This window comes from Pagrus major, chromosome 11 (assembly GCF_040436345.1).
Source record: "Pagrus major chromosome 11, Pma_NU_1.0".
In the NCBI taxonomy this organism is placed as follows: domain Eukaryota; kingdom Metazoa; phylum Chordata; class Actinopteri; order Spariformes; family Sparidae; genus Pagrus; species Pagrus major.
Genome location: NC_133225.1, coordinates 4,986,145 through 5,012,521, shown reverse-complemented (window position 1 = coordinate 5,012,521; position 26,377 = coordinate 4,986,145). Strand labels below are relative to the sequence as shown.

Sequence of the window (26,377 nt, the reverse complement as noted above, 5' to 3'; positions counted from 1 at the left end):
ATGTTCTCTGATGTCCTCCCCCAAATATTTTCACATCTACTTGAATGAGTTAAGGGGTTTATCATAACCAAACCAGAGCTGGTCCGAATTCAAACCATCCAGTTGCAGAGTGTCATACTCAAGTTTTCCAATCGGCCTCATGTGTGAGATTGCGTTTAATGCTGAGCTGAAGTCAACAAACAGCGTTCTGTTGTAGCTGTTGTGTAAAGACTGAGTAGAGGGCACTGGATATGGCATCCATGAAGTGTGTTTTTACGATGATAAAATGACTGTTTTTCTAAATGGAGCTTTGGATTTTTACACTTTAACAAAAGCAGTCAGTGGTTTGTCAGAACCAGCACTTTCAGTTGACGGTTGACGTTGCCCTCAAGGATTACGTTTCATTTACTGGCCAAATTTCACAACTTTTTGTATCTATTGCATACATTTGGTGTGATTTACACACCAAATTTATGCAATTTTTGCACAACACAACTGAAATACACAAAGTTTCTCACATTGGCTACAAGTCTGTGCTGTTGAGTTGCTATAAAGACCTGAATTATTCAGTATTGTAGCACTATATGTATCAAATGTGCATATTTATGTACTTTTATATTTAAGTTACTTAAACATCTGCTCCTCTAAATCTTAGGTATAATACATGAGTCCAGTGAGAAACAGTCCAGTAAAAGGAAGGACTCACAGTGTTTTTAAAGGCATACCAGACTATTTCTCTGGTTATTTTTCAGTTTGTGGGAGATTTATCTTCTCAGCAGTGACATGGCTTCTGGCAGAGTGATTCTACCTGAGTGGGCTTCTGGTGCTGACGTGGGTTTGGCTGTGTTGCCTGGTTACACCACAGTCACTGGTTGCAGACCTTAGCATGGTTTAATCTCGTGAGAGCGTCGACCCCCCCCTCCCCTCCGTCTGTCCCTCGACTCGAATTCCACGCTCAGCCTCCAGGGAGCTGGTGTGTGCGTCACTGCCCTGGTCACAAAGACCTTCAGAGAATGCTTCTAGTCAACACAGCGGAGCCGACGGCCTCGAGCCTCGTTAGTCCACAGCAATATGTGAAATATGTTCTGCTGTTTGACACACGTCAGAGGCTCTCTCAGCCTCCTCGCTCGAGCGTATCCCAGTGATGAAGGTATTATACACTCGGCGAGTACGAGTGGATGTGTCACAGATGTGAGTCTGCTTGGTACACAAAGCATCGCTGCTTATCAACAAGTGATGAAGGCTTTCACAATGGACCCTGTGAGTTGTTTTGGCTGTAGTGTCTGAAATCGAATTCGAGATGGAACAACAAGCTACATTTTGTGTGGCAGTGAGCCGGCAGTGACCAAGTATATTATTATTATTATTATTATTATTATTATTATGTCTTTTTTAAAGTCACAAGTTGCCGAGTCAGACTAACTCCTTTTTGTTTGACAGTTTTAGACCATGAAATGAGATTTATCAATTAAGTCAGAAATTTAATCATCAACATTCTGGATATTTTAAAAAATGGTTTGCAAAAGTGAAAATTGATCTGATTCCAGCTCCTCAAATATTAAGAATCGTTGCTTTTCTAACACAATAAATACATTTGGGTTTCAAACTGTTGTTGGTAACACAGGACAAACTATTAATGTGACTTTGTGGCAATTGTGACATTTTTCCTGCATATAACAATTAATCAGTGACCTGAAAAACAACTTAACAGAATATTCTGTAATGGAAAATAATCACTAGTTTAAACAGTCAACCTCTGTCCTGTGGTCTATAATACAGATGGAAATGAATCAGCATTCAGGTGATTCCTCGATCTGAAAGTGCATTTAGCCTCTAGTCTCCTGAGCTCAAGTGCATTACTTTATTTCCAGGGTAACCGATCTGAAGAGAGAGTCAAAATTCATGACTGAAAATGATCGCAACGAGTCCATCAATCTGACGAGTCGATGGAAAGAAAATGAATCGCCAAATATTGATAATAATTGATTCAATTCAGTCATTATTTTAAGTAATATGTCAAAAACATTTGTTGGTTCCAGGATTTTCTACTTTTCTCTTACTCATTTATGACCGTAAATGAAGAGTCATGACACTTTATATTGACGAAACACTTGAATAATCGTGAAAATAATCAGCAGATTTACCCATAATGAAAGTAATTGTCAGTTGCAGCCCCACCTGTATGTAACAGATACAATCAGAAAGTCTGCACGACGGTAACACAATAACATCCTGCTTTCCTAAGAATTTGCATTATGCGATTAAAACCTGATGATATCAACAATAAAGTGCTTGTAAATACACGTATAACAAGACTGTGTGACCTTCCTCATTCTGCGTCTATTTGACCTTTTGTTACATTACAAGCAGCCTTAATTCAGCTTTTTTTAAACAAAGCACTTTGGCAGAAAAGGATTTTATCGGTACAACATCTGATGATTTACAGCAGCTGGTGGTGGACAGTATGGAGGTTGAGGGTGTTCCCTAGTTTTTGGCGAATAAAGGCAAAGATGTGTGTGGCAGCGGCAGGATACTGATGTCAAATAGCTGAGTGCTGCTATAGCAACCTGGCAGAAGCATAGATGAAATTAGTCTTGCAGCTCTCCTCGTTGATGTTAGTGGGTTAGCAGACTGCCACACATTCATACAGGGTCGTGTATCTCTGATTGAGACGTAACAGATATAAGGAAATATGGTATTTTGCTAATAAAATTTATGAACGAACTTTCGTAGAAACCCTGAGACTTACTGAAAACTCTGTCACCGTATGATCTCTTTCTACACAGTTCATCCTTTGATCCGATGTGTAGAAGTGAGGAGAAAGTGCTGCCTCACTGTTGCTCTCCCCGTCCTCCGTGTCAGGGTGTCCTTACAGCTCCCAGGTCATTCCCCCTGCAGAGAGACACGCAGGCCTGTGTGACAGTAGCCAGGTCACCGGCCAGTGTCATCCTGGGTATGATCACACTGACACTGTGGGACACTGTCATATCGCTGCAGTGGGATATTTATAGACATGTGCTTTGTGCGGTCCCACATGACATGCAGCTCAACTGACACAATTACACAAACCAGCTCCGTGTCTCTGCGGTGCATCTGTGCAGCATCAGGGGAATGAGTCTCCTGATAAAGCCACAGTCATTAAATTTAATTATCTTCTCTTCAGGCCCTCATCCAGTCAACTGGTTCCTGTGGGTGAGGTATGCACTCATGTAATTGTTTGGTCAGGTTGTACTATAGATATCTCTCAGTGTGTTTTAATGAAGCTAGACCTATGGAGCACGTGATTAATATACAAAAAAATAAAAATAATTTCCTCATCATTCACTTCCACCATGACAACAGGATGTGTAAATTGAGCATCATCTGATATCTTCGTGTTGGTGTTGTTCCTGCAGTATCATAATTAATGTTGCCCAAGGACCGTCATTGCAACGGACTAATCACATTTTTGTAATGTCATAGTTCTGCTGCTCGAGGCAAAAGACCATAAAAATAGACGCGTGGAAGAGTTTATCCTTCCTAACACGGGGTTGTGAGAGGATCTAGTTTAACTCAAACCATCTTTTCCTAAATCTAACCAAACATTTTCGTAAAAATAACCAACCATTTTTGTTGCCTAAACCAAACCAAAAAATAATTAGTGAATTGAGTGTATATATAATAAGTGAACAGGTTAACAAGCGGGATACGACCCGTGGTCTCCTGGGTGAAAGTCCAGTACTTACCCAGTCTGTCACAACGGCTCGCTTTAAACGTGGACTTTGTCGCTTTTCTCGTAAGTTGAACTGATGGAACAACGGGAACAACGTTAAGTATGATGGTGTTCCAGAAACAACAGCAACACAAGTCGCAAACCTATGACATCAACACAACATGATTTGTCAGTTGCAGAGATCAACACCAACACAGCGATAAGTGAGAAGCAAACACAAGCTTTGTCCTGTATTAATAAATGTTCTATACCTGCATATTAAATGGTTTATTTCAATAAAAAAGATGCACAAATGAATGAATGACTGAAAAATAACTAGAAGGATGCAGCTAGTGAGGAAGCAAGACAGATATTGTTGATGAGACCCATACTGTGACTGTGTCTCACCTGTGAGGAAAGGTGTTATTGTCATGATGACTTCACAGGTAGTGAGTCTTAAGATAAGTATGTGTTGTTGTGTGCACAGCACAGATTTCTAAATACTCATTGTATAAAGCTTTAAAATTAAGTCATATACTGTATTATATGGTGTTAAGTTCCCGTTAGACTTCATTATTGTTTATACTGACCTGAACTCTCCACCAACCTGCAGGGACACTAGGCAGGATGGTAAATGATGAACTACACAAGGAAGTAAGAGATCGCTTAGCAACTGAAACACAGCAGATAATTAACACAAATATTTGTACACTAACAGACCTCTGAGTGTTGGTTTAACAGATCAGCAGTTATACTCGGTTTGCTCTGGTAATATTTTCTGTGTAGCGTACCCTGATTTAATTTGTTTCTCCTTCACCTTCGCTTTAGATTGAAATAATTCAGAGATGCCAGAGTTTTCCCTTATTCTCAAACATACAAACATCCAAGCTGTTGTCTCCAGTTAAACTATAAAGTTACAGCTCGTCTCTGTCCTCGTCCAGCATGCTACCTTTTCTTTAAAATGTACAGAAAGAACTTACACAGCTTATTTTTTCAGCCAGAAAGTTTCTGACCAGCACGGCTGTGACAGTAACAGCTTTTGACTTTAAAGACACATTCAATATATTTAAAACCATTTAATGATTAGGTTTACTCACATATACAGTGAAAGATCGACTTCCTGAAAACATTAATAGTGTACTGACTTTATGTAATTAATAGTGTGTGGAGAATGTTAGCATGTCAGCAGTGATAGCATTGATAGTTGTTTTTACAAGTTATGCAGCTCTAATTAACCCATTATACACTGCAGCAATTAGTTGATTGAAAATAATTGGCTCCACTCTTTGATAATTGATCAATCGTTTTCAGTAATTTTTCAAGCAAAAATGTTGAATATTTGCTGTTTCCTGCTTCTTAAATGTAGGAATTGCGTTTTTTCTTTGTCATACATGATAGTCATTGAAAGGGCTTTTCACACTGCACTTAGCTGAAGGCAAAGGCTAAAAGTATTCTTAGAAACTTCTTAGCCCCGGGCTAAGAAAGTGTTCACACTGGCACAATCCTGGCACTTTTTTCAAAGTGGGCTAGCCCCGACTCTAGCATAGGGCTTACTCTCACTGGTCTGGAGCAGGATTTGCCCTGAGTTTGTGGGGTAAAGCTTGGGTTAAAAATGTGTGTGTGAAAGGGGGCTAAATTATCCCAGAGTCAACTTTTAGCCTAGTGCTCAGGATGGCCCGGGGCCAAGAATATGCAGTGTGGAAAGCCCTGAAGACTCTTTGGGTTTTGGTTGGAAAAGAAGCAATATGAAGTTTAGTTTAACCCTTAATTAGGGTTAGGGTTAGGTTGTTGTTTTTAAAAAAAATTATTTTAAACTAAATGACTAATCAATTAATCATGAAAATAATTGTTTTTTGCATCCCCACTGTACACTACCAAACTGTGCAGTGTAAATATTAGAGGTGGCTAGAAATATGACTTCAAATAAATGCTAATGTCAATATTTAATGCTAATGCTAAAGAAATTTGCTGTATCAGCTTCATAATGTGATACGTTTGTTCCTCTGCCCCCAAGTGGCCAAAATGAATTATCGCAGCTTTAACAAGTTGCTAGTATCAAGCAGATGACCTCATGACCTCCTGACCCTGAGGTCATGAAAGTTATTTTGACAACTCATCTTTGCAGGGAAGGTGCCCTGTGCAACATCACATTAATATACTTTATATAAGGCTGTAAACAAATAAACAGCAGGAAGAAGCTCAACAGTGTTTTTAGTCTGTCGGCTCTGTGGTTCACACCACCAGACCCCACCTCCACTTGTTGTATGGAGACACAGCTCTCAGACCGAAGGACTGGCCATCTAACTGGTTTCACTGGAGTGTGGCGGTGAATGCAGATGAAGCAGAAGCTGGAGTATTTTCATTCACAGCAGATTTTCTCATGGCGGCACTCAACATTCTCCCTGAACGATGAGGAAACTCGTGTCAGTGGACTGGTATTCATCACACTGTGGGGGCTCAGGCTCTCACGGTTGTAATAAATGAACAGTTTCCTTTAGTCACACAGATCTGTCAGTGTTTCTGATTAGGTAAAACAAATTAGCAAAAATATGTTTTCACCACCTTTCCACTTCAGTGCACTCTGAAAAAGCTTGACTCCCTGGTGTTAAATAGCCATTCATATGTAACTGTTTGATTTGCTGTCATGGCTCGCTTGTAATGTAAACACTCTTTGCTTTTCTTTCCAGATTAATGCTGTTCACCCAGACTGCGACTTCAACACATGCTCTTTGAGATCTCTTCCCACACAGGTCAGTGTCAGCAGACTGGCTCCCATCTGTGTCAGCTGTTACCACCAAGCGTCCCCGGCCTTTACTGTAATTGAGAGATGGATCAGATAACAAACATTGCTTCACCAGTCCATCCATTATTAATCACTCACAGTTCCCTTAAGTCTTTCATATCTCCAGCCTGCTAGGTGCTGCCGTCTGGTGGTAACAAATGGAAAACAAATTATATTTGGACATTGCTGGCAAATGTTCTATGTCATCCTGTAGGTAGATGAACGAACAAACTGCTGAAGTTTCTTCTTGTATTCTTAAAAAGAAATCTGTCGTATTGGTGGAAAATTACCCTTGTCGTTTCATCCTAGTGCACTACCTAAGGAGGAGTATTACTCATTGGTTGCATTATAGGAAATGTACGTATATTTGTCTGTTGTTAGTTCCCTAGCTACAGTATATGTTCTTCAGACATGTGACTCAAGACTTAAAAACTAAAACTAAACTGAAATCAAAGAAAATAAGAAATATAATCAGCACAGACAAGTCCGGTCATTAGTCTTCAACTTCCAACTTTAAAGTCCAAGTCACACTGACTTGCATCACATCTCTGTATGAAGTCATAGTAAGAGCTGTTGTTGCTCACTGATTCTGTTATTGAGTTTTTACTATAGGAAACTTGATGCCCAACTAATTCAGCTAGCAGCTCGATTAAAGGTTAGATTATGATCCACACATTCAAAATCAAAGGTTTCTTTTTCAAAGGAGACATCTTATGCTCATTTTCAGTTTCATAATTTTATTTTGGGTTACTACTAGGATATGTTTACCTGCTTTAATCCTAAAAAAAAAACACATCAGTTGTCTCATACTGTCCAGTAGCAGCTCTGTATTCCCCCTCTGTCTGAAACTCTCCTGTCTCTTTAAGGCCCCACTCCTGAATACCTAGTCTGCTCTGATTGGTTAGCTCATACACGCCTGACCCAGCACTGTTAACAACAACAGGGCAGCTGTGCCCAAACTAGCCGCTAGGCATAAATTATGCAAATGTTTGAGTCTGTGACGTGGTGTGATGTCACAAAGTCACTGAATTAAAGGCAGGACTACTGACGAGGCGTTCAGGAGCAGTGTTTTCTGTGGAAGAGAGAAGCTTCTGTAGGTGCGGACTTTGACCTTTTTAACTTTCACGATCTTTTACATGCACAAGGGCAGATATAACACACTGAAAGAAAGGGAAAAAACAAAAAAAACACATGATAGGTCTCCTTTAAGATAGGATTGAAAACATGTGAACCAGCCCTTTAAATGACTCCAGTATGACGTGGATTGTTGTCAGTACAGGATGTTACCAGCGTTCAAAGAGCTACAGTGTAAGCTCTGAATGACATGTCAGTGTGTTCATCCAAACCCTCCTCAGATCTCCTCATCAGCACATGATGCTGCTCACACTGAGGTCACTCACCCTCCTGTGTCCTGTGCTAATGCATTTTCTCCACATGATGGCAGTGTTGGGCAGTCTATTATGATTAGTCCCCTGATTTAAACATAACCCTCCATCATTGCGGTGCACTGCACACTATAGTAAATGATTGGGCAACTCACTCAGTTTGATATGCTAGCCAAACAACCTCTGTCGTTGTACATATATGGTCGGGGTTTTGCTGAACTGTGAACAAGAGAGAAGTCTGTTTCTTGAGCAGCAGCCAACAATGTTACTGTAGTGTCTGACTCTGTTTTGTGGTTGTCTGGATGTTATGTGTCGAGAACTGTGGTGGCATATTTTGCTTAAAGCACAATGGCTCATTACTACAGTGTAGTGTCTCTAACTGTACATGTATTAATTAAGGACAAGATGCTACAGGCAAAAACAATGTTTTCATGCATGAGCCAGTTTTGAGATTTTGGGCTATTTTGCTTCCATAACACGTCTTCTTTCACACTAGTGGAAAGAAAAAGCACAAAATACACATTTAGGTTTTTATTTTGGTTCAGATTTCTGTTGTGGAAAGCGATGCAAATTGAATTACCCTATTCACCTGTAGCGTACTCATACAGTATATGACTACAACACAATAAAACTCAAGCTTCTTTGCATAAGGATACCTTTGAGCTTTGTGTAAGTGTGACTACGACATCGAATAAACCGATGGATCAAGAAAATAACCAGCAGGCATCTCAGGGCTGTGATGCTACGGCTCAGGAGGTAGAGCGGTCCCTGCAGTCTACATGTTGAGGTGTCCTTGGGCGAGATACTGATCGGGTGGCTCGTCCATCGTGTGAGTGGTTATCAATCCCGATGAGCAGATGGCGTCTTGCATGGTAGCGTCTGCCACTAGTGTATGAATGGGTGAATGCTGACTTGTGTTGTAAAGCACTTTGAGTGTTCAGTAAGATGAGAAAAGACATTTTGATAATAAAATGGCAAAATTGTATCGTGAAAGTGCAGTTTATAGACAACCAATCAAAAACGCAGTGGTTACATTGTGCAATCAAGGGAAAAAACTTGTTTATTGCCATTTTAACTAAAAACTTTTACGCATAATTTTTACATTTTTATGCTTAATTAATACTTCCTCCAACACTTAGTGGAATAAAGTGTCATTAGTCGGAGGTCAGTCACTTAACAACATGTGAGGAACAAGAAAAGTAGTGTTATAATTCCTCAAATCAATTTCAGGTCAGGAGACGGGATGATTTTTCCCAGAGACAGCTTTTTGGTATGATTGATTGCATGAACACCACTTATAATTAAACAAGAGAGTGAACCCAGTGCACATGCAGGTGTTAAACAGAGGCTCTTTCTGCAGGCGTGCAGGTGTGTTGCTAAGTGGTTGCAGCCTATTCTGCACAGCTGGCAGAAACCTGCTCTCTGTTAATGAACCCAGCGCTGATACCAGCAGCCTGTATTTGATGGCGAGCAGTGAGTCTCAGGTAGTAGGACTGTCACTGAATGAAACCTTGTGCTCGATGCAACTCGAGCTCTGGAGAGCCAGGGTGTGTGTTTATACATGTAGGAGGAGGTTTACACATTTACTGCATTATTGTCGCACCCGAGGGAGATCCGAGGCCTCTTCAGGCATGTCCTCCATCCTGTTTCATAAGCGTTTGCTCATATATGGACATCTTCCTTCCTTCTGCTCGGTTGCACTACGTCCGCTTCCTGAACAACACCTCCCCCTCCCCTCCACACACTCTTCCTCCAAATCTCCTTCCCACTCCCCTCCATCACACACATACATACACACTCCTACTCATGTTGGTTAGCCATGGGCAGAGGCGGGAGTGTCTCTTCCTCTGTGCAGGAAGCAATGTGGTTAATACTCATTTGATCACCGGTTCTGATGGCGTGCACTGGTTGTGTTCTTTGTCTTTTTTGTTTTGGTGGTTGCAGCTTCCAGCGGATGAAATTAGCTCATATGTCTGCACTGGAAGCTGCATAATTCCCTCATTCAACATGTGTCACACGTCAGTGGTAGGAAAAAAAACCCTGTTTCATCTGTGTGCAATATCTCTTCTGTTCTTGGGAACTACAAGTCTGTTCTTCCTGTAAAAATAAATCTTAGACTTCAGGAGATTTACGCTCTTCGTGTTATTTATGTACGTGCACCTCTAACTCTGGGAATTCAAACCAGGATCGGTGTGCGCTGGGTGGCCTCCAAGTGCCCTGGATGCATGCAGATTCCACTTGAGATTAGCCCGTCCTATCTGCACAGCCCTAACGCAGACACATGTCGCCTTTGAAGTAGGACAGACAGCCTCATCAAGTTTTTTGCCACAGGGCACAGAAAGTATCACCAGTGTGCAGCTGGAGCTCCTTCAGCCACTCGACTCTACTTTTCTCTTGTTCACCTTGAAAAATATTTACAATTCAAACCTCATGCTTCAGATGTTTCCATCGTGTAGCTTATTAGCAGGGACATTTTCCCGTGTGATGCTTCGTGGGAAGAAAACAGAATGTCCGTCCGAGCCAACATCGTGCCTACACAAAACCATTAGCGTGAATGAATTATTACTGCAGTTTCACATGTGCAATTACCATGCCCCCCCCCCTTCTTGTTGCCCCCTTGTGACATATTATCAGCCCACTCAACAACTAGGTCACTGCAGATCCCGTTTCCATGGATAGAATTTTCACACAACTGCCTGCCAGGTGCTGACTTCACCTCTGTCTGCGAGGAGGGTTACACGTATGGACTGTTTTTAGCCATGCTAGCGTCATGTCTCCAGGGACGTCCACTGGCCGGACCACCATTTAGGTCCAGACTGAAATATCTCAACGATTACTGGATGTGTTAAGATTGAAAGTCGTGCATATGTTTGCAGTCCCTTGACGATGAAGCCTAATGAGTTGAGTAAAAGGATTCTAACAGCTTTGGTGATCCCTTCAGTTTTCACCCAGCGCCATCATCAGGCCAAAATATCAGTTTGTCTAATAGTACAGTCCCACCAGCCTCAGCTCTGCTTTGCGTATGGTGCTAATTAGCAAATGCTAACATGCTAAACATCAGTATGTCTGTATGCTAACATGAGCAATTATCGGATAGAACAGCCCATTGACGTATTTAAAGATGGGCGACATGATAGCTCCCTGGATCTAATAAGGCAAATCTGGACACAGCGTTGGAGGCAGAGCCCTGGTGATACCTCTGGAGGCTGTTCTGTGGTGCATGAAGGCAAAAAAGCTCTACTTCCAGTTTATTTAATTACCTCAATCCGCCACGTTGGTGGGGCCATCGAGCAAGCGCACTAGAGGCTTTCCGCCCGACAAGCCGGCTAACTTCCCATTTATACCCTGGCTGACTTGAATAGGGATAAAATGATTTAATTTTGCAGCTCTCTGGGCTTTCCAGATGTTATCGAGACCAAATGAATCAAATTATTATTGTGAAATGAGTCATTCAGTCAAAAAATGTAGCCAGTGTTTTACAACTACTTCTTTCACAATGTAAGCTTACGAGGCAAAGTCTTTTTGGCTTCCTGTGCATTTGCTGATGTAATTACACAGTTTGGCCACTATGGAAGATTGGCTTCAAAGCCAGACGCTCTTCCTGGGTGCTTGGATAGTTCCCCAAGAGTGAAGCCAAAACACCCTCCATCACCCCACCTCCATGGCTGCAGTGTAGGTCATAAATCACAAAGCCTCCTGGAGCCTCTAGCATGGCGGTAGACTTTTAAGGACAGGGTCGCTGACAAATGAACATTTACTCATTATCTACTTACCCCCATGTCAATAGAAAGTTTCATAGTCCACAAAACATTTCTGGTGCTTCTGAGCAAAATTGCGTGGAAAAATGGAAGCAGATGGGGATTTGATTTAAAACGGCAACAAAAAAAATGTAATTGCTCCACACAGATCGTCTGGCTTAATCCAAATCAACCAAATTGATTTATAATGATGTTATTTACACCCTTTGTGCAGCCAGAATGGTCGCTGTAGCTGCTAAGCTAACAGCGTTAGCACGCACCCTGTCTGCAGTGTCCAGAAATGTTTTGTGGACTCGAGTAGATAATGACTGGTGAACTTAACCTTTGAGTCTTATGTCGTTTCTTATTTGTCATTTAACTTGCTGGTTCATGGAAGGCCTTTTTGGAGAAAAGTCCTTCTGCATAACAACACTGTGTCTGTAGAAGAAACCCTCTAATCATGGCCGCAGGGTCCTGACAATAAACAGTCCACACAGCTTGCTTTATCTGTCTTTGTGCGGCTGTGTCCACTTTGAGACGCTCCTGTGCCACGTGTCTGGCCAGACAAGAATTCCACCCTGATCTTTCCTGCGGGAGCCGTCCAGGGAATGTCGGCTTCCAGTTAACAAACATAAGGGTCTGGCAGTTAAGAAAGGAGGACCAAGTAGCAGTCAGGATGTCACCCTGCCCAGAAAGTCTGCCCAGCCACTGGTTACATGCCTGGGATTCTTCTCTACAAACGGCTCTTTCCTGCTTTGATTTTTTTTCTCTGAAACGTTTTCCTCCACCAGACAGTGGCAAAGGAAATATTTTCCAGTCCAGAAATAAGTTTCTTTTAATTGCATTGCCTTGCGAGTATACACTCGGTGGTCTGTGCTGCTGTAAGAATGCGCCTTTGATTGATGTTCATTAGGGGCGAAACAGGGTGGTATGCTGCTCGGCATTGCAGCCGCGTTCCATTGGAGTTACACTGTTCTGAAAACAAACCGCTGCAACCGGCCCGCACATACTTTCCCTGTGAGATCCTGGTCGGTGCTTTGAATGAATACAGCATTATAATGCTCCAAAATGCATGACTGAAAAAGGCTCAGTCATCATTTGAACTCTCTGCACCAGAATAGGTTTGAACATCATATCATGTAGGTCATTGTCGACTGACATAAAGCAGAGCTTTGGGTTGGATAATCAGCAAGTTATCATTGCATTAAACTACGGATGTGTGCCCTTTTAAGGAACAGATTGTCTCAGTCTCATGTGTTAATGATTTACTGCAGTGTGATAACGTGGATTCAAAAGTGTTTACCTTTCATAGTGAAACTCTGTTCTGCTGGTTTTGTCTTGAAGAACAGCTGTTCAGTTTTACCTCTAGACAATGACCTGGCAGGTCAGAGCACTTGAGAAACAGAGACAGCCTTGTTGACATTAAAGCTGTGAAGTCCTGCAAGAAACCCTGTGACTGGATTTTCACGGGTTGTGGTTGTTGGTATGCATGCAGTCAGCCCTTTAGATTATCATACACACATGTCTAAGGTGCAGCATTCCTTCTGCGCAAATGCAAATCGCCCTCAGTAGCACGTGTTTGCACTCTGCTACTGAGCATCCTGCATGCATGAGCTAAACATGTGCCTGTGTGCCCGAGTGAACGTACTGCAGAGGAAATACCTTTCACATTTGTCCTCGTATGGCTTTTGTACCACAGTGTCACACCCTGATGATGCACAGTGGTCTAGACTGAATATACACGAACAAGTTCCTCAAGAAAGTCAGATTCTCCGTCCTCTTTCATTTTGCAGGAATTCACCATAATACATGTGCACAACAGCCTCAGGAGGACCTGTGTTGGTTATGGACTCTTATCTCTTTGCCCTCCCTGCTACAAAAGCTCTTTTACTTTTGGTCGTCTAAAAATGAAACTCGATAGATCCCCAGTGATTGAACAAGTACTCAGATCTTTTATGAACCGACAGAGAATTATCACCTGAATCTTCAGCTCCACTTAACTTTTATTGTGAGTTTCAGCTCATTGTTAAGCTGTCAGGCTGCAACTTCCCCGGTTTTGATTCATTCTTACCGCTCTCATTGTGTCATTTTTAGCTGCAGAAGCTGCTCTCAAAGCTCCTCTACCTTCCAATACCTGCTCAGCACCAAATACCAGACAGCTGCTAAACATAGAGTAGCGTTTAACTCAAGCTTAAGTGCCAACTATTTCCCTCAGGAGTTTGTATTTTGGTTGGCATTTTTACCTTTATCTGACATGACAGTATAGAGGCAAGAGGAGTGAGAGAAGGGTTTATGCAACAAAGGACCCCATCTGGAATCAAACCTGTGGCCATGTGGCATGTCTCCCAACCACCCATCCAACAGAGCACCGCATACTGTCATTTTTTTAAATCATTTTTGTTATTATTGCTTTATTACTCCTGATTCATTAACAAGTAAGAAGCATTTAAATGTTGCAGCTGGTTAGAAGCGATGCTAGCAGCTCTGTGAGGCTGTACCTGTGCACAACTAAATGCCAATGTCATAATGCTAACATACTTGGAATGACAATGATGACATGCTAATGTTCAGCAGGGACAATCTTCAGTATGTTCACTGTCTTAGTCTAGCATATTAGCATGCTAACATTTGATAATTAGCACTAAACACAAAGTAAAGTGCATCATATTTTAATCTCGTCGCCTCTTTTGTCTGTAAAGTTTTAATCTGCTAATTAACTGGAAACTGTTAATGCTGTTTATGACTGCAATATAGAGTTGCAGGATTAGTATACTGTGTAAGTATACGCTGCCATAAAACATGCAACTCTTACAACTGTTTTCAGACCAGTTGAATGTGCATTTCAACTGTATTTTGAAATGCACGTTTCAACGGTTGAATATGCATTTCTAGGTAAAATGCAGGAAACTTAATCCGCAGTCGTCACCAGTAATTGTGAAATTTAGGCATTTTCCAAATCTCCCCTGAAACAAGTGATTGCATTCAGCGGGAGAACTTGAAACTTTCCCGTGTGCTTCGCTCTAAAACCGTGCACTTTGTCTGCCGTGACCCTTGTGCACAGCTGGGTGAGGTGCATGTTTGGGATTCTTTCTCAGTTAATAATACCTGTTTGATTGCTCTGAATCTCTCAGCTCACTGTGTATGCAAACTTCCCTGGTAATAACGTGTGGGGCCAGAGGGCGGATTACTAATGCTTCAAGACTGCAGGCTCGCAATCAGGTGGCTTCCAGACAGCGAGAAGTCATGAGACAAAAGCTGCAGCCACTTGTGGAGCCTCCCTAAAAGGACACTTTGGACGTGGTGTCCACCCCAGCGCCTCTTACGTACACAGCCCTCTACCTCTGCCTCCCCCCCACGGCTGCTCATTATGTGCAGTTTAGTGCTCACTCAGCTCTGGGGTGCTCCAAAGTTCACAGGAAGGAGAGGAGAAGGGGGGGAGTGTGAGAGTCATTCCTGTTACTGAGGTCAGAGGGATGTGTTTTCTTTCCCAGCCCTCCCCTTATTCTGTCTCCCCCTCTGTCTTTTGTTCGTCGTGATAAGAGAAGTCAGGTGGCAGCAGTGAAGAAGCCTCACAATCACCTTCTGCCACCTTCACCTCAGTGTTGGACACATGCTGATTAGATCAGCCTTGTTAACTACACAAAGCACATGGAAACTTTCATTTTCTATCTATGCAGCCTGTTAAAGCTGCCTAGATACTCCATTCAGTTTGAGGTATTTGTTTTAGTGCTATATGACTCTTGCGTGCACCTATCTTATCTAAATATAACCAGCTCAATTTAACTGGTTATATTTAGATAAGATGGCCTCATGCAAGAGTTTCATATAGCGATAAAAACAACTACCAGTAATTGAACTGTACTGAAAAGGGAACTTTTAACTGGTTATGATACAGTCTCACTAGATGCCTCCAGATGACTTACACAAGCCAACAACCATCAGCAGGAAGAGCTGGTTATTTCTGTATAGTTACAGGGTCATATTTCAACTTATCCAGGTTGTAAAATATTTGTCATGGTTGAGTGCTGAGGATGAATTGAGGAACAAAAAGCTGCCCTTTAGTTCGGTACAGCAAGTTTTCTTCATTCCACCTTCGTCATGTTGCAGTTAATAGATACAATAGATACATTACATCATCGCTATGCATCCTGCAAACAGCTGTGTTTAAAATAGAAAAGTAGTAGTTTAAAAATGTGTTGCTTATTTCTTTCACTCGCTTTCAAAACGGATGTGCACGCGAGCTAGATCAGGATCTTTAGACTCGAGGCGGTGGTGCTCCTGCCGCCCACAGGGGCCGCCAGAATCAACACAAATTAATGTTCCTCGTAACTGCTTTAAGTTTTTTAGCATTAGCGGTAGAAATAACTGCTCATATTTAGGTGAAGGTCCTGCCATTATTCGCCATAAGTTAGCTAACTCTGAGCATGACCTACATATGTGAAAGGGTAGCTGTTACATTCTTACATCGACGGCTACTATTATTGATAAATTATTAAAATTTGGCCCGTTTCGATTTAGACCAATGTAGTCAGTGCATCTTAAATTGCATGCTAGTGACCTAAATTGAAGTTTCACACCAATTTTCATGACAAAGCTCAGTTTCAAGCTCTTCCTTCCAGAGTTTAGCTGAATCTAGCAGTGTAGAGAAGATAATGAAACAACATTTTAAGGGACGGACCCCCAAGTACATATTTTTCATTTTACCTGTAGCGCTAATTATCCATCTGGATTGTTTTAGAGTGAGTTGCAGAGTTTGGCGATATCGGCGTGGACATATCTGCCTTCTCTTGAACCTAATGGAGCTAATTGGCACTCGGTGCTCAAAGCCACGGCGTCCTCCGAGGCAGAGCTGTAACGTTAGCTAGCTTAGTTAGCTAGCCTCTCGTCCATGACTAGATGCAGGCTTCATCACGTTCATTCCTACATAAAACTGCTCACAAGAAGGTTTGTGGTTTGTCATAAGTAACCAGGTCATGATTTCTTTTTGGCGCTTTTTTTTTTTATTTTTGGGGTGAACTGTCCCTTTAAAACCTTCAGTGGTGATTTATATTATATTTTATGCAGAAATTATAGTTGCATATAGCAGCTGAAACATAAAACGTGCGGTAAAACGTTCTTTTGGGTGTCCGCCAGGTGTCACTGATGTAAACAGCATCTGCAAAATCCTTGCTACGGCCCTGCATGAAAAGTTATCAGTTATTCTGCTAGAACATGAAGGAAAACCTGAATAAATCTTCCCTCGAGACAGAATCAATAACAGAAAGAAACCCCAGCATGCATGTGAAAGGTTGAGTGTGTGTTTGAGTATTTGCAGGGCTTTGTCGTTAGACTTGTGAGTGTGGGGAAGTGTGGAAAAGGTGAGCAGACTAGATGTTAGTAACCCTGGAGGAATGGCATGAAAGCATCGGCTCCATGTGTAATGATAAGTCTGGGGAGGAAGAGTTGTTAATGGTTATCCTTAAGCAACAGACCGTGTCAGAAAAGCGCCTCGGTGTCTTCGATTGATATCACGTTGACTTCTTAACGCCCTCGACATCACACTGATTGCATCCCGTGTTAGCGGTTGCGAGGCGTGATCTGGAGCGAGCAGAACGTGATCGGCGTGTGTTGCAGTTAAAGATGGAATGAGAGGAATTTTCTGCAGCCTGTTTCGTGTTGCCACATCGTCGGAAGCACAACGGGCTGATTTTCTTGCACAGTATGCACCTTGTCTTGTAAAATTGCACCGATTTTTCTGTTATTTTCATGAATGACGGGTTGGTGCATTTAGTTGGAGGGTAAATGCTGGATTATTTGTAACAATGAGAGCTGTGACTTGGTTGTTTGGCGCGGTGTGAGAGCGGCAGGCTAAAGGTGGTGTGAGAATGAGGGGCTGTGGGTTTTACTGAATTCCTATCCGGTGAGTGGAGCATTGGTTTCTGTCTAGACAAAGCTCAGTTGTCGGGGAGACCCATGCAGATCCAGGACTGCCCCGGGCTCCAGGAAGTATTGGTGGGAGAGAGTGGGGCTTTTTTTTTTTCTCTCTCTCTCCCTGCTCACTTTTCCCTCCTCGGGGGATTTCAACGAATGCAGTCAACTGCTGAGAGCGGGCTTTTTTGTTTTGTGGTGGGAGTTTTTCTCCCATGATAGGGTGGAGACAGCTTGGTGCGTTTGTGTGGAGATATCAACGGCATAAAAATCTCACTGCTTTCATGTCTCCCACTCGGCAGGAAATAGCAGCCCTGGCCCACCTTGCACACAAAACCATTCACAGTCACAGATGTACACACTGCACACTCACTCACTACACTGTGTAGGATCCTGTACAAACTGCTACTTTTTTTTACCTGGCATCAAACTGCAGAAGCGTCATCTTTTAGGTGTCTGTTTGTGGAGCCACTCTGTAAGCTCTATTGTCTTTGAGTGACTGTGTACAGCAAGATAAGGCAAAGACAGGCGGCGTGACGGCTCCCACAGCACCGGATCAGGAGGCAGACAGGGCTGACTAAGGGCTCATTAACTGTTACACTCAGCTGTGCCCCGAGTGCTCTTCCTTGGAGCCGGTGCGCCGTTCCACTGGAGCCGAGACAGTTTCTTCTCTTCGGAGGATTTGAAGTGATGACAGCAGAGTTATTGTGTGTTTCCAATATCTAAGTGAAGATAATACAGTCTGGAAAACTCAGAAATAAGTTCTTCACCTTAGTTTTTGAATGAGGGTTTAGAAAGAGTGACACAGTTCACCCACACAGGCCAATATGAATGTGAAATTAGCCAAAGTTTAGTTTGGGTCATTATTAGTCCTATAGTATGGTGGTTTGTTTCTCAGTACCCTTTAATAGAATAGACCGGCAGTTAACTTTGTCAAATAGCACTACGATTAATGTATTCATAGATTTGACTTGTCCCCAAGTTGAAACAAAAATACCTCAGCTCTCTTAATTGCTTATTTTGTTCTAATTGTCAGCCAGGAACTATATATACTTCTGTGTGGACCTGTTGTTGCGGTGTGTCCCGCACCGTTGGCATTAGTTGGTCCTTGTCGTCGGCGAGTCAGCGACAGAGCTCGACAGTGGGACACAGACGACATGAGGCGATGCAACAGTCGACGCTAGTTCTTTGATGTTGGTTTGGTGTGTCTGGGCCCTTAGTTTAGCATGCTAACGTTTGCTAAATAGCGCTACACACAAAGTACAGCTGAGGTATATTGGTGTATGGGTTACACTGAAACTTTCACTTGATGATGGCGGCAGATAAATAGTCATGAGACCACCAAACAGAGGGAGACGTGAATCTTTGTAAATAATTTTATGGCTGTGTGTCCAGCAGTCAAGGCATTTCACTCAAATCAAGGGACCATCAGAGACATTAGGATCCATCCTCTGAGGACCACGAATGTCTGAACAAAATATCATGGCATTCCACCCAAGAGTGATATTTCAGTGTGGAGCCGTGGCTAAAAACACAGGTCACAGAATTTAAGGGTCTTGCAAGAGAGCTGCCTCGAAACCTCCTTTTTATTACACTTGTTCAAAGCGAGCGCTCGGCATGCAACAGGTTTGCGTGATCACCCCCCGCCCCGCCCACATTCATCTGCATGACAGCGTTTTTCTTTATTAATAGCAGCAGCTGGTGGCACAATGCGTTGCATCTGGCCCCTCCAGATTTTAGCTGCAGACACGGTTGGAGCATTTTCTTTGTGTCAGCTTTTCATTTCTCCTCTCTGTGCAGTCAAATCAAAGCAATATCTCTCCAAGCCAAATCCACAGTTTTCTTGGAAAACAATCAAAGCCGGGCAGTGAAGAAACTCTGAACACATGCACGATGAGGTGTAAGCAGAAGAGAGCAGCACCTGGTTCAGGGCTTTTTTCTTTTTTTAGCTGCTTGTCTTCTGTTGACTTCCAAACACATGAAAGAAAAGTCACCAGGACTTCAAAGAGGGCCTTAATCCACGCATGTTATTCACTGTACCTCACTGTAGATGAGCTTATTTCTCAGGGAATCAGACGCACATTACTCAGAGCTTTGAACTTTAAAAGTGTCAGTCTGCAAGCTGTGCGACTGAACACACACACTTGCTAACACCCACTCAGAGGAACCTGTTTTTCTGCACATGGGGCCCAGGTGGGAGAAAAAAAAGGACAGGATGACAGAAACTGGAGTGAGAATCTGTTGTCCTACAGTTGACCTCACCCAAGGCAAAGGTGTTGCATGCCGCTGCAGAGCTCAGGTGAAAGGTGTACGGTTTGTGACTCAGCGGCTCGGAACGCTCAGCTCCTGATCTGGTGTGCTGCGGAAACACCAACGCCTCCTGTGTTTTCTTTTCAAGTCGGCTTCACACAGCGGGTTTTCAAAGCATTTTTGGACCACACGTGTTTGGCGACTTCACAATCTGTCACCATCAAAGCTCGGTAATCGATGGTGTTCGTGCAAAGATTGGCATTTTATAGCCTTAGTCATAGAGCTCGTCTCCACCTAAACTCAGGAGTGACGCTGTGTGTTTGTTTCTCTTTGGGAGGCCTCTGTCTCTTTCCTCTGCACGCCTCACTGGACAGTCTGGCTCCCAGATAGCATCAGCCCGTCTGAGATTAGCGCTTATGAGGGCGCAGTTAAACTTGTAAAAGCTCTGGACTCCTGTCCCGGTGCCTCTGTTCCACACAATGCCAAATAGCAATTGTGAGCGTGGCACAATACTGATAGCCTGTCTGCATTGTCACCGTGCCACTCAAATGTGCCTAAGCCTCGGAGCTTATTGTAGAGGCAGCCACAGATCCCGGTCCAGGAGCGGGTTCGTGCAGCCTGTCGCTGTTGTTGCCAGGCAGTTTAGCAGTGTAGCGGACAGATAATGGAGCTGCTCAGCGTCCCATGGCCCAACATTTTGGGAACTGGACAGCTGATAACTAATCATTGAGGCTGCAGCGCTCCGTCTGCCGTCTGTTAATCAGACCCTGAGCAACACCTCTGTAATCTGTGAGCACAAAACACCTTGGTTTGTTTGTTTGTGTTGTCTTTCAGTGCACTAAAAATATAATCTGTGCAAGGAGTTTATATTTGGATGAGATGAGTCAGATGTAGTGCATAATAGCGCAACAGAGTTTGTTGCATTTATAGACTCGCGTTTTTTATCAAGGCTGTCTCAGAACATTACTCACATGACAACATGCACAACAACATAGTTTGCTTCATTTGTCCCTGGTCCGTCCGCAATAACTAATTACATTGAGCAATCAGTACTGTAAAATGAGTTGAAGTGAACATGAAAAACTGTACAGAAAAGTGAAGAGCAGCCAGTTTGAGAGCCTAAACCAGGAAACACTTTGCATTTCTGCATGCAAAATTGTTTTTGATACATTTTCTGACGATCAGCTTCATTTATTGACTTATTGTTTTGTTATTCTGTAATAAATGAAATGGGTAGCGCTGAAATTATGGCCCTGTTCACATTACAACAGTTTTGCTAAAAGCTGAATAGTTTTTGCTTTGCGTTTTAGTTCTGCGTTCATCTGACAACGTTGTGAAAACGAGTTCTCGAGACGTCTGTGAATGAAGCTGAAATGAAGTCTAAAATGATATTGTAAACTTTCATTTTGAACCCTGTAAGGATGTCACTTTGACTTCACCAGTGAACATTTAAAAGCTTTCTTTCTGGCTCTCCACTGGACGTCTTTTCAGCATTTTCAGTAGCAACGTTGAATTGACATCTTTTGGAAATGTTTTTGCTCAGTGGGAAAGAAAAGACCTGAATGTATGAGTGGAGAAAAACAACTAATGATAGCCTCTGTTACGATTTGGGGGGGGGGGCGTTATTCTGGCATTGTTCGGGATCACCTTTTAACCTATGAAGCTGTCTTTTCCAGGATGACAATGCGCCCATCTATAGGGCACGAGGGCTCACTGAACTGTTTGATGAATATGAAAATGATGAATCATATGCCATGACCTTCATAGTCACAATATCTCAATCCTACTGAACACCAGTGGGAGATTTTGGAGCAACATGTCACATAGCACTCCCTAACATCATCATCAAAACACCAAATTAGGGAGTGCTGTTGCATCCCTCGAGTTGAGCTCCAGAGACGTGTAGAGTCAGAAGACGCCTTTTGTCGCTGTTTTCTGTCATTGTCCGACTGTTCAGCACACAAATGCGCACAAAATCCAGTTACGCTGTTGATTTGAATCCGGTCTAACTAAGTTATTACTGTATTTGTTCTGGCAGCAGATCTAAGCACTGCACAGTTTCACACCACAGGGCAGAACTTACTGTCATAAACTCTGCAGAACCTCTGTGTTGGCAGTGTTGGCAGCCCACCTGTGCAAACCCCCGCAGCCACATCAAAGAAATCGCTCCGCTGTACGACTTCAAATATATTTTTCATCAATGCTTTCAGTGTGCCACATGTTTACATTCACCACACATAAGTACACATGCTGGATGCAGACAGGCACGCCACAGCTGAAGGCATAGCAGACATTCTTTTGGCTGGAAGGATTTTAAAGGCTCAGTCCGCACACAAAGAATCACACACCCTGCAGTGACAACGTTCTCTGTTTGTTTGCCTTCGTCTTACTGGAATTAACACTCATTTCACACATGCATTTGTTTGACTGAGGTCTTGATTTCAAAATTAAACAATATGGCAATAGCTTAAAATATAGTTTATTGCAGTGTTTAATGCAGAATAGTCAGTTTAACAGTTACAGTGAGAAGATTGCTATGACTCTCATATGTTTGCTTCATCCTGGAGAGTTGAGCTTAGACTGGAAACAGCTAGCCTGGCTCATAAGTCCCCATAAACCACGAACCAGTTGTTGTTTTTTACAGCATCACAGCTGCTGGAAGGCAGATTTTTTTAACCTTTGGATCGAGCTAGGCTAGCTGTGTCCCCCTGCTTCAAGTCTTAATGATAAACAAAGCTAACCAGCTGCCTACTTCTATCTTAGTGTAGCCTATAGATATTCATCGTAATCTCGGCAAGTTGCGGTACGCTGACGACTCAACCTTGTTCTGTGCTTCATCAACATTAGAGACTCAACATGTTAAAGGAGACATATGTTCATTTTCATCATTTTAATTAGGGTCACTACTTGAACAGGTTTACGCGCCTTAATACTCAAAAAACACATCAGTTTTCTCATACTGTCCAGTGCTGCAGCTCTGTATTCCCCCTCTGTCTGAAACGCTCTGTTTTAGCTCCTGTCTCTTTAAGGCCCAGTCTCCTCTGATTGGTCAGCTCACACACGTCTGAGCTGGGTCGCTAACATCAACAGAGTGCTAAACCCTGTGCTAAATCAATTCTTACGTGCCAAAATAGCTGCTCTGCATAAATTATGCAATGTGTGACATGGTGACATGGTGTGATGTCACAAAGTCACAGAATTAAAGGCAGGACTACTGACGGGGCGTTTCAGGAGCAGTGTTTTCTGTGGGAGAGAGGAGCTTCTTTTACATGCACAAGAAGAAAACACTGAAGGAAAGGAAAGGCTGGGCTTTGGGCTGCTTGTAAGTTGCATACAGCATTATTAAATAGATGAGAATTACCACTGAACAATGCCTTGGTAGTAACAATGTTCTTGCTAATGCCACTGCTCTCAGCTTGTCTCTTGATGGGACGTCAGCTGAGCAGGTCATTACGACCAAATTAGCTTGCGTTATATAAGATAATTGACTTAATTACCTCCATGATGGGAAGCATTGCAACTTCAAGGAAGTGTTCTGTCTGTGCTCCGTCTTCTATTATGATTGATATTCCTCGGTCACACCTGGACAACTGCACAGTCGTTTGGGTGAGCTGAGAGACAGCTTAAAAACAGATTGCACAAAACAGAACAGCCACATCAGCACGTCATTGTTCTCTCTTGCCAAATGTAATTTGGAAAAGAGCACCACACCTCTTTTGTGATAAACTAGCATATACTATTTTCTGTTTCATCTGGTGGAGCCAAGCCCACAACCAAATTAAATCATGAGAACCTGAACAATGAGAGCTTCTTTTGCTTGGAAAAATGCCCCCCACCAACATCAGACAAACCAAAAGTGCACATTGATGAGGCCCATTAAAAGTAGATATAGTCTCTGAGAATGTTATAATCCCTCAAACGCAGCAGGGTTACTGTAAAACTGACCACCACATTTCCCTGAAACAGAGGATTACTTGAAAATTCAGCACATTTGAGGCTTAGGACCTCACTGGATTAGACAGCTTCTTGAGGGGAGCTGCACAGCAGAGTCTGTGTGCGCCCACACCACGGGGACGAACCAATCCTGACGCTAGTGTGTGTTTTCTGCACTCGTTCACCTCTGCCCCACTGTTTACTGCACACGACATGCCACATCTGGCGTCGCCCGCCTGAGGGGGAGCGTCTCCACAGGCCCCAATTTTGCGACTGCTGCTGTGGCAGCTTAATTTCTATGAATTGATTGTGTCAATTATTTATTTTGTTGCATCAGTTCTTGTACACAGTGCTGTATCGTAGGCAACTGGACTTGTTTTGTTTGCTGTTTTAAGCTGTTTACCACAACCTGGATGACTGAGAACCTTCATCAGCATCAATTCTAGTAAAAGCTGCAACATGAACATACATGTCTATTGACAACAACTTGAAATCAGTGCTATTGAGATATGATTGCACAAAGCCTAATGGGATGTTTCACTGCAACTTTTATCATCCAGCTTCAGTGGGACAGCTTCAGATAAATGCACACGACAGTGTGACGAGATAAAGAAGAAGCGCTCAAAGGAAACAAGCTGCAGACACGAGTTGGGTGATTAAAGGTGCAATATGTAAGAATTTGCCGCCTGTTGAATACATACATGCTAGTTGCTCATTTAGCTCAGTTAGCTGTGCAGCTAGTGGTCCAGACTGGGAGCTTCAAGGACCAGTTGTGTGTTGGTATTTACAGTGCTAGCACAGCAGCTTGGGGCTAGCTGCTTCTCTGCAACACAATAAACAGACGTCACAATGTCAAAACCTTTTGTTTGTTTTTTTACGGATGGCATCTTAAAAATGTAATGTGTAAGGTTTAATCTGTAAGCTTGCACTGTTTTATCTTCCAAAACATAAAAGTTGAGTGTGTATCAGCTGTGATCAAGAGCTGCCATGTTACCAGTCTGCAGAAGTGCCACTTTAAAGACAACACAACAACCACAGACACAACAATGGAGCAGTAAAAACAGAAAACACTCAGCCTTGTTAATGTGTTTTACAGCTCATTACGCCTCTTGTGCCTCCTCCCAAACTTATAGAGCTCTATAGTAGCTGCTGGCGTCACTCAGTGTCCATGCAGACGTTGTTGTTGGGGGGGGGTTTAAGGACCAACCCTTGTGTGACGCAGCTCTCCCATTTCCTGTATCCACTCATGCCTCGCCGGTGCAGCTGAGGACTTACAAACTACAGCTGTGTTGATAAGAGAGCCTCAAGTGTTAAGTTCCCTGCAAAGATCAGCGCACAGGTCAAGAAAGCAAAAACTACGAAAGCAGCAACTGTTGTTTTAATGTCTGATTCAAATAGTCCCTCAGCAGCCATGCTTTCAGTTTCCTTGGTCGCTGCCCTGCATGTGTAGCTCCTATTTTTAAAACCTCCACCCCATATTTTATCATTTATACTGTAGAGGCTAACTGGCGATGCTGCTTCCTGTGGAGGAAGCGGAAGGGAGTGTGTGGGGGGATTAAAGGGATGCATGGTCTTGTCTCCCTTCTGTAGTCGGTTCTATAGTCCATGTTTCATCTCTCTTCCGTTTCAGCGTGTCCCCCTCCTCTGTAATATCCTGCACCAAAGCACAGAGCAAACATTTACCACACCACATGTCAGAGATTGTTTCTGTCAGTCCCACAGAGCCACTTTTTGGATGTACTTTTCGTGATTTGCTCAAGGAACAAGAGCTGCAAGTTCCCAGGGCCGAACAATTGTTGGGTACACAGAGTAACTCTTTTTATTTATTGCTCAACCGCATGTGCACCGTGTTCTACTTCGACTCGCACACATGGTGTTCCTCTTGCAGGAGAAGCTGTTCCTGATTCTTCTAAGAAATCATGTTTGTGCATAAAACAAGTTGCGACTGTGCCTCTCCTCTAAGTAGTTCAGGGAGTGACGTAATGAGCCTGTAACAGCAGCCCATTGTGTCCTGGAAGTGGGAATTGTGAAACAAGAGTCCGTTAGGTTGGGCCACTGCTTTTACGCACATTGAGTCAATTCCAGAATAAGTCAACTGTCACTTCTGGTAAGTTGCACGGCTATATACACAAGAAATGTGTGCAGTAACACTGTAGTAACTTGACTTTTTTTAATCATTTCTACAATACTGTGCAAAGCTGCTCATTCATTAAGTTAAGTGCTGCAGCCGAGGGTGCAGTTTGATCACTTTTTCATTATGTAGATACATTTTTATTAGCCGTGCTGTTGCCACACAGCCAACCACTTAAACGTCTCGCAAATACTCAATGAAATACCATGAAATGTTGTGAAGACGTTCATGGTTTTCACTTATCCTGTGAAATGTCTGAATAAAATTTGCATGCATTTCCCAGACAGGATGATTAATTTGGGGATGCTCTGACTTTTCATTAAAATTCATTTTTAATGTCAAAATTTTAATTTGTCCAATACAATGACTTTCCTACCGGCTGTACTTTGTCTTTAGGGGCTAATTAGCAAATAACAGCATGCTAACACACTTGGCTAAGGGAGGGACGACAGTAAACATTGTCTGCTAAACATCAGCGTGTAATAGGTGTCGTTCTAAGTGCTGTATCGTAGGCAACTGGATCAGAGTCTGTGGTCCGGCCGCGTTCACCGAGTAGCTGCTGAGCCCAGTTCTGTTGTCAGC

At 42.8% G+C, this 26,377-nt stretch overlaps 1 protein-coding gene across 2 annotated transcripts in view; it reads left to right on the top strand.

The window, feature by feature from the left end:
- gng12b (guanine nucleotide binding protein (G protein), gamma 12b) overlaps positions 1–26,377 on the top strand; it is a 32,148-nt gene that overhangs the window by 2,981 nt on the left and 2,790 nt on the right. For both annotated transcript variants that reach the window (XM_073477193.1, XM_073477192.1), the window contains exon 2: positions 6,358–6,420. The gene's annotated coding sequence lies outside the window, so the exon portion shown is untranslated. The remainder of the gene's footprint in view (positions 1–6,357; positions 6,421–26,377) is intronic.